This window comes from Schistocerca nitens, chromosome 7 (assembly GCF_023898315.1).
Source record: "Schistocerca nitens isolate TAMUIC-IGC-003100 chromosome 7, iqSchNite1.1, whole genome shotgun sequence".
Classification (NCBI taxonomy): domain Eukaryota; kingdom Metazoa; phylum Arthropoda; class Insecta; order Orthoptera; family Acrididae; genus Schistocerca; species Schistocerca nitens.
The window spans coordinates 121,028,244-121,043,249 of NC_064620.1; positions in this window are offsets into that span (position 1 = coordinate 121,028,244).

Here is a 15,006-nt window from a genome sequence, read left to right on the forward strand (position 1 = left end):
GGAGCTATTCTTTTTAAACAGAGCCGTGCATAGGCCAAGTAACTAAAGTACGAGTAACCACAGGTAAAGACCCAGCTGGTTTGTTCGTATGGGATGCTGCTTGGATGAGCATCTCAGTTGTAGTAACCGTTAAGAATCGTCCCAATTGGGGGCTCGTTCGGGATATGTACCTAATTCCTTTAGAGTTGCAATTGTTAAGTCCAACAATTTACAGTATTCTGTGATTCAGGTACAAAATCTATTGCATGATAGGTAGTTTGGGTTAGGCTCTGTGCATAAGATTTTGCAGCAGTTGTGAGCATGAGAAATTGTAGCAAAAGGTAGGTACCGTATGGGGAAGTTCGTCGCGGAATTTCAAGAAAGAAGGAGGCTACGCATAGGCATGCTGAGTTCGAATTTGCAGTGGCCAGCAGCAGCGGAAGCCTTGATGGCGGCGTATCGGTAATGCGGGCCTCTGGTGGCGACTTCCAGATCATCAGCATCGACCCTGCAGGCAGTAGCAGTTGAGCAAAAGCAGCCAGCATGATAAGTAAGTTAAGTACTTGCGCCTATAGTGTTAAAATATATGAACATGCAGAGTCATCGTCAGTGATGGAGCTTCCGAAGATTAAGCAATCAACAAGCGTGTGTGGTTCAGATAATGTTAGTGGGCCATTTAGTCCAAAATGTGAAAGTGGTAGTGTAGATAGAGACGATATTAGTGGGGCAGATACTCCGAAATCAGAGAAGTGAGATATAACTGTGAACGACTCAACAGCATGTTTGATGGAAATTCTGATAAATTTGAACTCTAACGGTGGAGTATTGGGAACAGTGATATGTTCAATAAAAGCAGAGATAGGTTCAGTAGATACAAGTGTAGCAGAAACAGCAGAAGCTGATGTGACGAAAATTAAATCAGATGTAGAAGGGGTGACTGAGTCAAAATTAGGAGCTATGACGGCAGATGTACTCAACATTTCTGAAGAGAATGGCCTGATTAACACGAGAGTCCACACAGTGGAAAAAGATTTCTGGGTCAAGTTGGAAAAGATACATTACGACCTGGGTCGTGAGGTAAAGAATTTTGTGCTGAGGCAAAATTTGCTTGAGGAGGCGACCATTAAATCGATCAACAGGCAGAGTAGTAGAATGTGAGAAAGAGGCGCTTAAAAACGGAGAAAATTTTAAAGCTGTGTTAACTAAAGAAGCTGTGCAGCTTGAACAGCAGTTTAAAGACATGACGGCAGAATTAAATTATTTAGTAGCAAATCATGTACTGCTGTGATAGATGTTCCGTAGGTTAATTCAGGAACCGCAAAGAGTTTTGCAAATGATGGGAGATACCACCAAACTGATTTTCTTGCTGCTTGTAGAGATAGTTTTGAGAGGAATATCGGACGAGGCAACAATTAAATCGCAGAATGACATCTTGAGGGCAATGCACAATCATGGGCAAATTTAATGAGTGCTTTGTTTTACACCTATGAAGTGTCTGAGAGTTGTTTCCTGAACAAATTCTAGAGTGAAGCGAAGCAATGGGACTTCAGAATGAGTTCCTAATCGGACAAAGTTTCAGACAAGGAAGAGGGTCGATGCGGTTTATTGTGTGCGTAAACTAAGTTGGCACATGTAAATCGTCTGCTGGATGGGTAGACAGAGATTACGACTCTCAAAAGACGACTACCGCAATTTTTACAATGGGATTTTGTTCACAGTTCGACAAATTCAATTGACACGCTTTTAGATTACAAACTCCACTGACGAATTTTTTTATTTTGTTGAGGAACTTGAACAGGCGTTGAAATACAAGCCACATAATTGGAACAGTAGATGGGGAAATGGGTACCAGAACGGGAATCACAATGATCAGCAAAATACTTATCATTGTAATAATATTTTTCACGGAGAAAATGGAAACGGGAATTTTCATAACAAAAAACAAAATCTGGAACGAAGATTTGAGAGGCAGGTGCCTCACGAATAGCAACGCCATAATACGAGGTCGGGAAATTAGAGATTGTGGCATCTCCGGTCCGGAGGTGACGAAATTAATTGGCGTTGAAAAGAGCACGTTATTTTCAAAATTCTGTGGGTGTTGAAAATTCAGCAACGAAGTCACAAATGTTGGAGATGGAGATTATACGAAATAACAATAAAATAGTGTTTAATTTTCAGCGGTGCAATCATAAAGAGGGCGCAAGAAATATGATAAAATATGTTGAGAGATTCGATACTGATGATACGAGGATGAATAATTTATTTTATGAAGGGAAGTGGATGATGGAATGAATGTATGTTTGTTGAAAATTCTGTGATTATAAGAGAGGATGAGGTGGAACTGAATCTGGTAGAGGTGGAATGTATGACGAATTCTGATGAGGCATTCGTCATTAACAAGTTATAGGAATGTAGGTGAAAGTAATGTAGATGTTGTGCGACGAAAATATGTGAAGCTATTTGTGAAGGTGACTTGGCAATAGTCTCCTTAGATGGTGACGAATTTTATTATGTATCGGCGGATGTCGGTGAAGTATTGTTAAAAGGAAGTAAAGATGATGTTTTAGGTGCCGTAGCTGCGAAGGTTGAAGCTATTGGCCTAGATATCTCGGAAGAGGGAATTTGTGGAATTATTCCTATTGATGGAAGTGAATCGATTGCTCTTGATGAAAGCATGAATTATGGGTGGATGTGGAAGCATGAATATGAAAGTAATGTGTTAGATGGGAGATCAGAATCCAAAGTGTCGGAGAAAGTTGAGGTTGAACAAAATATAAAGGAAAAATAGTTAGATACGAGTTTGGCGGAATTCATGTGTACTATGGATCTAATATGTAACGATGTAGCAGCGACAATTTATATGGCGCATCGGCGGATGTTGACACAGTTATTGGTAGTGGTTATTATAATATATCGATGGATGTAATTGATGTTTTAAGTAAAGAAATTTATGCGTCGTAAGTGGATGTTAACGGAGGTAACTTTGATAAAGTTTATGGGTTTTGACGGAAATAAGGAGGATTTATGCAAGGGAGATGAAGTTCTATGTTGTGTGCTCAATTGTGAGAATGTTGCAGCTACTGATATCGTTACTTGAGAGGAAGGGAACAGTAGTTTTGATGCTTAGGGGGATTATGAAACGAGAGCTTTTGAGGGCGTTTAAAGCCTGCAGACGATTCAGAAGTAGATCAAGAGAATCTAGGAACGGATAAGGAGTTTACGGGTTATTCTGAAATTATAATGTGTACCGTAAATATGGAGGAAAAGGGAAGGGACGTTTAAAATGGTCTTCAGAGGGAGCAATATTTAGAGGCGGGTGGAACTAGAGATGTGCAGCCTGTAAGTGAAATGAGCGGTGTTGATGAAGAAAGTGTGCGTCTCTCGAAACTAAAAATGGTGTTCCAGCGGTTGTCATAAAATTTGCCTGTAAACGTAAGAGTCAGCCAGTGAATGAGCAAAGAGGCCTAGAATATGAGCAGGTGAAAAACGCAAAGAAAGAGATTCAGAAGATACTCACACTGGAAACATAAATGTTATATGAGGCAACAGTGTCGGAGTTGTACCTTGTGAATGAAAAATGTAGTGTGTATTAATATAAGTGTGTAAATAAAGTTATTTTCATGAGTAGTTTTTAAGAATTTTTGGGGTATTTCTGTTTTGTGTAAAGCATTGACAAACTGAAAATATATGTGACAAAATGTGTGGAGACACAGCTTAGTGGAATGAGAGTGTCGATATTGGCCATACAAATCTTGGTGCTAGGAGGTCGGCAGAAAGTAATTAATCTGTTCATTTACGAAAGAGTGACATTTAAATCATTCTGTACGTAAGACTTGGGGGAAATTTAAATGTGTTACTTACAGTATTCTGGATGGGTTTCTTGTGTAATATGTGTAGCTTACTTATAATTATTGTTCTCGCAAAATTTGGTGGGTGGAGGTCATCGGACATTATTAAAATTTTAATTGCTTGTGGGAGTAAAACACGTAGTTACGTGCAAAGAATGACCTAAGTTCTTGACGGTGTACTACGTTGGTTAATTCTATGATGTAGATTAGTATGGAAAGGTTTTGAATAAATTTGTGTGTAAAACTTTGGAGACAACTCAGCAATATATTTAAGAGACGAGTTCTCGGGATAAGTGTTTTGTTATGCAAATAGGATATAGATGAATTTAGAATACAGTTATCATCTGAATTGAAATGAAAGCTAAATGGGAGCCTTAAGCACAAGGTATTAGTAGTTTTAAAGTTTCCAATTAGACTCGGTAAAATTGCAAATAAATGATAAAATGTTGGTTGATTTATGGTGTGGAACAAATTTCACAACATGAAAGACGCGTTTTCTAGTGGGAACATAGGTAGAGTGTTTGAAATGTCGAGCTGAATCAAATATTTTGCCTAGGCTATAAATCAGTTTTTTGCTTGTTATACTCTTTGTAAATTCATCGATTCCACTGGGGAGGACGTTCAGTGCCTGATCTATGGGGACACTGGAAGCCACGCTATGTGGCCAAGGGCATCGTGAATTTCGACAGAGGCGGCTGGACTGTGAACTATGTAAACTTTGATGCCAGAAAATGAATTGTGTGCTCCGTTTGTCAAAGTGAAGTGCCACGATGTAGTGATCAGAGCAAGAGGTGCTATCTAATGAGGGCAAAAACGCTAAAAACTTTTGAAAGATCTGTGCCGACTCGAGAGTTCATTTAAATTTATGTGTTTATTTTAGCATTTAATTAATATGCCTTAATTTCAAAATTTGTATTACATTTAGAAAATTTAAACTGATAATAAGACATGTCCTAGGAGGTACATGCTGTCTGATACACCACCGCAAAAATTCTTACACTATTTTTCTGACGTACAAACTGGGTATTGTATTTATTACATTATGGAAGTATTAATGTGAGTAGCCGGCCGCGGTGGTGTCGCGGTTCTAGGCGCGCAGTCCGGAACCGTGCGACTGCTACGGTCGCAGGTTCGAATCCTGCCTCGGGCATGGATGTGTGTGATGTCCTTAGGTTAGTTAGGTTTAATTAGTTCTAAGTTCTAGGGGACTTATGACCACAGCAGTTGAGTCCCATAGTGCTCAGAGCCATTATATTAATGTGAGTAATTGCTCAAATGGTACTGGTACAAAGAAAGATGAATTTGATGTACAGTTGAACGCTAGTGGGCTCAAGGGCACTGCAGCAGGCCCAACTAGGTGACCGGTACGAGCGAGTCCTGGTCCAAAGACTAGCAGCGTCGCTGGAAATGTGGGAAAATCCCAGTACAAGGACTATTGATGGCTGTCGCTCCCAAGGCCTTTGTGCGAGAGACAATGTTCGGTGACATGACGGCATGTCAGACAAGCTGAAAGATAGATTTTTACTGTTCTTTGAGAGTCTATAATAATTCACGGGAAGTGCTAAAGCAAATCTGAATGTACCGTCGATCTCAGATAAATGACACAACAATACTTCAGTATTTTTAAAACTACAGATGTCAATGTTTCACAGTGAATAAACATTTTCACAATATGCCTCTGAATTAACAACTTTTAAACGCTACATGCGATTTCAACAGATAATATCTCAGAGGACAGCATTACACTATAGCTATCATTTCTAACGCTATGTATCTATGTGTATTTATTGCTTGATTTATTACGTTTTTTATATCTTTTCATTATGCAAATATTTGTCAGTACATCGTTTCTTCAACAATTATGCACCAAATGAATACAATATAAACACCTCACCTATTGTCATACTTGTGTAGTTGTTTAATGAACAGTTTACTATAATTTTATTTAAATGCTGATTGCAAATGATGTTAAAATTGTGCTAATTTAAAACTGAACAGTTGCGTGTCTTAGCAGACACCACAACTGGAAAGACAACCAAAAGATGCCTCTGCTGAGAACGCATAAATAATAGTTTGTAATGACACATTCCGACGCAGAGACATACAATACCTTAAAGGCTGCGCCAAAGATTAAATTGAGAGGGATGTAGAATATAATCTCTGTAATGTTCATATGGGATTCTCTTTTGTTTCATACTCCAAGACGGAGTTAAGAGACACTTTCGATTGTTGCCTTGTGGAGGATGGACGTAATTTTTGGTGTGTGCGGAAAGGCAGCCATCTTGTTAGTATTTATGGTTTGTGCGACGAGCACAGCAAGTCTTATTGTGTTGTGAATAAAAAATAGTGAGAAGTATCTAAGTTTTACGAGAGTTATTTAAAGCGACGTAGCATTGTATTCCTTGGTTTCCACCGTCTTCGTGAAGTGAACCGATGCCGACTCAGGAAGATACACACGGTCAACAAAGAGAACAACATCGATGGCGACTAATGAATTAATACTGTGGCAGAAGGACGAATTCTACGTCTAAGGTGAGAACTCTGAATAAATCATCAATGACGTAGAATTCAAAAATGGAATTAATCGGAATGGTAAATTATATTAAAGGCAAATTTCACACAGCACTGAATTTGTCCGCATTCAATCCGGTCAATACAGTCTGTAGAAAAAAACCTTTCAAAAATTCTAAAGCTACAGTTCCATGTCCATAATTTTTCCTCTTTCCAAAAAATCAATAAATTTAACTTTTCTTATTTATTTCGCCACAAGTTTAAACAAAATTTAACGACAATTGGTTGTTATTTAAATTGAGTGCACTTGTGCATGAACACTACCTTATTTATTTAAGGACCTACTGCTGCGTATATTTATTGTAAATGATCTTAGTGTAAATGAATGTTGATAAAATATCTTTTGTTTTAATCTTGTTATAGTATATTAGTTTAGTCTAGGTAATGGTCAAGATAAACCAAATCACATCTGTAGCACATGAGAAAGTTGTATTTTTGGTGGGGATGGCCTTCAGACAATGGAACAGCAGACAGTAACAGGACGCTATCGGAGTCAAATGGACACTGGGACTTTCGAGTCAAGAGCTCAAGTGAGCGAATCAGGACACTTTTACGTTTGTGCTGGAAGGAGGCTGAACACCTGTGGTAACGAGTCATATCTGATTGTGTGTGATTGATTCTGGGCGGCAAACGGCCGCTATGGTACTCTAAATTTGGAAGGGACTAACTCACGAGAGTTCTGAATGTATCCCAAATGACACAAGAATTTTGATAACATGATCAGGGAAAGAAGACTTTCAGTCGTCAGCATATAGGACACCGATGTAACTGTCAGACTGGCACGAAAGAAATAAGCTCATTATAAACACTGAAAAACAGTAGCCATGAACTTCCACAGATCTCATAAAAAGCACCAGAATGACCTGCACTTGAAATAACAAAAGCTGAAAACTGTCTGATGTTATAAATTTTGGGGGATATATCTTCAGGATGATCTTAAATGGAATAGATACATCCAGTCTCTAACAGGTAAACTGTCATCTATTTGCTATGTGCTGCAGATAGTGAACTCAAGCTGTAATAGAGAAACAGTCCTGCAGGCATATCATACACTTTTTCAATCTGTAGTCAGCTATGGAATCAATTTCCGGAGAAATTCAACACCTAGACAAACTATCTTCAAAAGACAAAAACGAATTGTTTGAATCATCTGCAACAAGTAGATAAAAGGTTCATGTCATTCTCTTTTCCAAACATTAAAGATCCTCCACCTTCCATGCCCATATATACATAAAGCAGCTCTGTGCATAATCATGAAACAAGGAATTTCAATAACATTCATAACAATTATGTCAGAACATGTGTCTGCCAGAGAAGTGTCCTACATAGAGCAAACCTTCCATCTAACATAAAATGATGAGAAAAAAAAAGCCTGTTCAAAAAAAGCTAAGGCTATTTCCGATGAACCACAATGTCTACTCTGTTAACGAATTTCTCAGCAAATGAAGTGTAACACGGTATCCTACTCCAAAGTAAAATTGCCGATCATAGCAAGTAATACCTGTATCTGAAAAACATAAAATAGCAAACATTTTAAGTAAATTGTATAAATGTGGTCATACATACATATTATCTAACTGTACTGTCTATAGGAATAATTTGTGGGATATTAACAATATTTGTAGTAAACACTACTAAGACTGAATGTGTAATTTTGATTAATTTCTGTATTGTCTTTATGTATAAATGTGCTCATATAAATGTATTGTTTGTAGGAATCATTTGTGGGACATCAATTATATATGTAGTAAATGTCACTTAGATTGAATGTGAAATCATGGTTAATTTCTATACTGTCCTTACGTGAAAAAATTGTAATGTTTATCTCTGTATTGTATTTTGACTTGTCCTGTATCTACACGAGAGATCACAGGACCAAATAAAGATAAATAAATAAAGCAATAAAAGTAGGACTAATTTATTCCTCTTGTATACCGGAACCGATGGTAGACAGAGTATGAGTTACTATACTTTGTTTCGTGCGTGATAATTTGTAAATCATCGGGTTGAACTCTCAACCGTTTTGCGCACTTGAATATTTTGTGTATTGTGATCATGAAATGCACTTAGTTTTCACGTAACATTGACGGCTATTTAGTTGGGGGATTTTTCTGCCATTGTTGTAATGCTTTCAACGTAACTTCACTGCATTTCATAATGGTATTTTTTGTCTATATTTTAATTTATTATCATAAGAGCACTTCCAGTTAATTTGAGATGTCCTTTCTTGAATAAACGTTATTAAACATAATTCTCTGCCGTCTACATCAATTACAGACGTTAGAGTAGAATCCTTGTTCTTAAAATATTGATTAAACTTTTCTTTTGTATTTACGTGTACTTTACTAATTCGAAATTCTAGCCAATGCATAGACTCTTTGACTGCAGGATCACGGCTACAGCGAATTAGCTGCGGGGCACGAAAATAGACGTGCATGGCTCGACTCTATTACTACATCGGGCTATTCTTTTTAAACAGAGCCGCACATATGACAAGTACTCACGCAGCGGATTACCAGCAATCGTTCTTCCCCCGAATCATTCAGGCCTGGAACAGGAAAAGTACTCAGTGGTACACAAAGTACTGTCAATCACGCACCGGTAGATCGTTTTCAGAGTATAGATGTAAATGTAGAACACAGCGAAACATATTCTGCTGACAGTCGTAATCATACGTTGTGTGACAAAAACCTGAGGAGTCAGGTTTTTGTCACACGACATATGATTACGACTGTCAGCAGAATATGTTTTTCTGTGTTGTGGGCTACGCCATTTTTTGTCACAATGAATGCGAATGATTCTTTAGAGCAGTTATTGGTGCGGCATTTAATAACAGTCCACTTTCTGCTCATCAAGTTTTCTTGTGACACATTCCCTTTTATTTACTGAATCCTTTAAAACGCTGCATTTTGGTCATCCTGCTGGGGAGTAATTTAATCATTCTGCAGATGTTAATTGTTGACATACAGGGTGAAAAGTATTTCAACCGACAAACTCTGGGAGGTTGTAGGGGACATCAAAACAAATATTTTCCCCTAATGTCATTTTTTTCTATGAGGAGTATTTAAACCAGTAGAGGAATATTTCTCTGGCGGAAAATCAATTAAACCAACAAACACTTCTCCATTTTTTTTAATGACCAAGAGACAACATATAACACAACCCAGTTTCAATTACAGTACATTTTCAAAAATGCCTCCATTGACAGCCGGACGGAGTGGCCAAGCGGTTCTAGGCGTTACAGTCTGGAGCCGCGCGACCGCTATGGTCGCAGGTTCGAATCCTGCCTCGGGCATGGATGTGTGTGATGTCCTTGGGTTAGTTAAGTTTAAGTAGTTCTAAGTTCTAGGGGACTCATGACCACAGCAGTTAAGTCCCATAGTGCTCAGAGCCATTTGAACCATTTGAACCTCCATTGACACGTAAATAAAAGTTACACCGTCGGATCATGTTCTGTCTGACACGGGCAAAACCCACAGGAGTATCCTGAATTGTTCCTGCTGCTGCTACTATCCGGGCAAGCAGATCCTCTTCTGATGCAACATGAGTTGAGTAAAGAAGGTTGCGTATCTCTCCAGAGGGGACATATCTGGGGATCGAGCAGGCCATGGTACAGGACCACCTCTGCCAATCCACGTTTCTGGGAACCGTCGGTCCAGGAATCGACTCACACGACAGCTGAAATGTGCCGGCGCCCCGTCATGTTTGAACCACATGCGTTGTCTTGTAGGGAGCGGGACGTCATCCAGAAATTCTGGCAATGCTCTGGCGAGAAAATTATAATAGTGCCTGCCATTTAATCGCCTAGGTAGCAGATATGGCCCAATTAAACAGTCCCCAGCAACACCGACCCACACATTAACGAAGAACCGCACTTGATGAGCGCTAATAACTGTGGCATGTGGGTTATCCCCACTCCAAACATGCGAATTGTGAATGTTGAAGACTCCACCACGCCCGAACGTTGCTTCATCGGTAAACAACACAGAGGATGGAAATGTAGGATGCATTTCACACTGTTCCAGGTACCGCTGCGAAAACTGTGCTCTGGGTGGATAATCAACTCGTTCCAGGTTGTGGGCACGCTGTAAGTGAAATGGACGTAACAATTGCTCTCGAAGGAATGTTCTTACATTCGTCTGATTCATCCCCATGTTACGTGCAATTTTACGAATGCTGATTGAAGGCTCCCGCTCCACATGTTGCAAGGCAGCTTCCTCAAATTGTAGCGTTCTTACCGTGTGGCGGCGTCTCCGTCTAGGTAATCTGCTAAATGACCCGGTCTCAAGCAGACGTTGGTACACAGCAGCAAAGGTCGTATGATGCGGGATACGGCGATTAGGATATTGTTGCTGATAAACCCGCTGTGCAGCTCGTCCGTTGTGTTGCGCTACGTAGTACGCACCTACCATATCAGTGTACTCACTCCAGGTGTATCGCTCCCTTAGTAAACAGAGACAATGCACTACTACACTGGTGGACAGCAGTTGCCTACAACTGAAGAGCGTAATACGCCCTCTAACAACTGAAGATCGAAATACGACATCTAACAACTGAAGAGCGTAATACGGCCTCCACCGGTTTAAATAATCCTCATAGGAAAAAATGACGTTAGGGAAAAATATTTGTTTTGATGTCCCCCAAAACCTCCCAGAGTTTGTCGGTTTAAATACTTTTCACCCTGTATAAGCACATCGTATGTTACATACATGAACCTCAGTCCAGAAATCCATTTCCATAAACTGATGGAAGGTTTAGAAATGTTACTCATTAGTCACGTTGACATACCTCGTACTTGTGTAAATATAATAGCAAAAACCATTTTTTACGACTGTGAAGAGCTGACGCTTAAACGAAAAGTTAATCACCCTTGCGTGCTGTTTTATGTGATATAGTAACGGCTGGCCGATTAAAAGCATTCTGTCACACGTTCTTTGCTGTGCCCACGATTTGGAGAGAACCAAAGGATCATACAACATATTCGTTTTGACGTCTGACAAAAGTTATTGGCATCGCCATCAAAGTAGAAAGGTAGTGCAGTAACCCTATTTGCCGTCCTTGATAAGACCAGTCACAGTGGAGAACTATTGGCAGCAGTGACTCCTTAAAACAGTGAATGAAGAGTGTAAAGTTACGAACATGCAGAAAATGATATCTGCAGTAACAAATAAGACAACGACAGTGGGAAAAATGGCATGCTGGGAATGCACTACTGCCTGGACAGAATAATTGAGATCATTGATTATAACAGACGGCGAAGAAAGGATGAATGATGGATTAGATCATATGGAACATGTTTGGGCGTCAACACAAACAGTAGTGACAGGCTCTTAAGATTATCAGTTAATACTGAGCACTTTTTCAGAGAAAGTGGTTGGTGAGACCACAAGATAATTTTACAAAGATACTGAAATCATATGTCAACATGACAAGTTTGTTTCGATTAGAAACGGATTTACATTTACATCTCAATGGTTCAAATGGCTATGAGCACTATGGGACTTAACATCTGAGGTCATCAGTCCCCTAGAACTTAGAGCTACTTAAACCTAACTAACCTAAGGACATCACACACATCCATACCCGAGGCAGGATTCGGACCTGCGACCGTAGCGGTCGCGTGGGTTCCAGACTGAAGCGCCTAGAGCCGCTCGGCCACTGCGGCTGGCTACATCGCAATGGCCAGCGACTATTTTACTGCGATTTAGAAACTCTTTAAGCACTGTGAAACAGAATATGAATTACCGTGATCGATGGAAAAAAGTCACAGGGCCTTATGACTACTTAAATTTCTATTCCAAAAGGTGCAATCTGAATTTATCCCACACCAGTAAAGGAAAATGTTCTACATGTTCCTATGCTCCAGATTACTGAAGGAAAGAGAAACCAGTTGTACTGAGAATTATGGTGATCGTTTGTACTCATCCTTTCTTTAAATTTTTTGTCATATGAGGACTACAACAATGTAGAATACCTGACATACTCATAATATACCTCTGGATATAGGATAATTTCTGTAGGAGTGTCGATATATGTTTAAATTGGAAATAGGCACTGATTTCAGTTTTAAAAGTAACTTAGATATGTTAGCCAAATTTTTTATGCAGCAATATTTGAGGTCATATTTGTTGATTCATGTCCACGTGAGAAGCTCATCGAAAAAAATAAAAATTTATATTGAGTTATCGTCTAAGATGAGCTGCAAACGTTTCTCAAGATGCATTTAACATTTCAGTACGAAAATTCGAAATATTTGGACGCAGGATGAAAACGTCATACGAACTAGTCTATCTGGTTATTCTTACTGCTTGAGTAATTCCTGAGGGACAACATGTCGTTATACAGAAACTAACTTAAAAATTTCAGTCCACGGCATGAGGCACCTTTATTAGAATGCGAGGAAATGCGTCAAGTGACGCACTGACAGTGAAGAACCGTTTATGGATTACTGTACACTGAAGAGGCAAAGAAACTGGTACCTGCGTAATACCGTGTAGCGCCCCCGCGAGCACGCAGAAGTGGCATGCACTCGACTACTCTCTGAAGTAGTGCTGGAGAGAACTGACGCAATGAATCCCGCAGGGCTTCTCCATAAATCCGTAAGGGTACGAATGGGTAGAGATCGCTTCTGAACGAACGTTGCAAGGGATCCCAGATATACTCAATAATGTTCATGTCTGGGGAGTTTGATGGACAGTGGAAGTGTTTAAACTCAAAAGAGTGTTCCTGGACACACTCTGTAACAATTAAAGACGTGTGAGGTGTTGCATTGTCCTGCTGGAACTGCCCACGTCCGTCTGAATGCACAATGGACATGAATGGATATAGGTGATCAGACGGGATGCTAATGTGCGTGTCACCTGTCAGAGTCGTATCTAGACATATCAGAGGTCCCATATCACTCCACCTGCACACGCCCCACACTATTACAGGGCGTCCACCAGTTTCAACAGTCCCATGCTGACATGTAGGATCCAAGGATTCGCGAGGCTATCTCAATACCCGTACAAGTCCGTTCATCCGCTCGATACAATTTTAAACGAGACTCGTCCGACAAGGCGACATGTTTCCAGTCATCAACAGTCCATAGTCGGCGTTGATGTGTCCAGGTGAGTCGCAAAGCTTCATGTGGTGTAGTCATCAAGGATACACGAGTGGGTCTTCGGCTCCGAAAGCCCATATCGATGATGTTTCGTTGAATAGTTCGCACATTGAAACTTGTTGATGGCCCAGTACTGAAATCTGCAGCAATTTGAGGAAGGGTAGCGCTTCTGTCACACTGAATGCTTCTCTTCAGTCGTCTTAGGTGCCGTTCTTTTTCCGGCCAAAGCGATCTCGGAGATATGATATTTTAATGGATTCCTGATATTCACGGTACACTCGTGAAATGCTCGTATGGGAAAATCCCCACTTCATCGCTACGTCGGAGATGCTGTGTCCAATTTCTCATGCGCCGACTATAACATGACGCTCAAATCTTGATAACCTGCCATTGTAGCAGCAGTAAACGATCTAACAACTGCGCTAGATATTTGTTGTCTTGTATAGGCGTTGCCGACCGCAGCGTCGTATTCTGCCTCTTTACATATCATCTCTGTATTTGAATACGCATGCCTGCACCAGTTCCTTTGACGCTTCAGTGTAATCCGCCAGTAGACTCTGTGAATTGGCGCACTGACAAAGTCAAGTCTGGGAGATCTGGGCCTGACACATGAGATATAAGCAAGGAGGATGCAGCGAAGTTACGTTCTGGACCACATTACTGCATGCTGTGCTGGTTGATATTTTGCTGTTCATTATTGATAGAAACTAGTAATTAAATTTTACTTCTGCCACAAAATATATAACACGATTTATTTATTTATTTATTTATTTATTTTTTTTTGCCGCTGTCGATAATCCTTTCACTTCAACGAATGTTACACATCTCGGACTACAATATCTACACTGACATACGTAGGTTAGTCTCAGTTTTCTCTTACGACCTAAATACATCGGAGACAGTAGATCGTAGACCAGATCCTATGGCGGGAAACTGGTGAGTAGCAGGGTAGTATCAACTGCGGCAGAGGCAGAACTGGGAAGGCGGCTTTACTGTACGTACCGGGCTGCAGCGAGTGGAGGCGAGTGCTTTTGACAGCTGCCCCTCCCACCGGGGCTCTTGCGTAGGCTGGCTTGCTGCGCTGCACTTGACTGAGACGCCTTGGGAATTAACAAAGCGCGCAGACGGTGGGCGAAAACAGCGCCAGCGCGCTAAGGAGCGGTTGACAGAACCAGGTGTGTCCGACAGCCCTCCACTGCAAGCAAATGCTGAGCTTCTCATTAAACAGTAATACGTCACCTATGTGCTCGTACATGCGCAACACTAAAAATACTGGCGAACGGTGGTGCGACAGCAAAAGGAGGAATATTTGCAGAGTGCAGTGCTGGTTCTAGGTACAGAAATATGGAAACCACGCGAGAGATACATGCTTGGACATAAATGCAGATGCTAGGTAAATCTGAAAGTTGTGCGGTTGTATTTGAGCACAAATGGAATCCGTGTAATGTCAGCCGCTGCCGGAACAGTGTTCTGTGTAGATCTTACTGCATTATGTCGGAGCTAAGT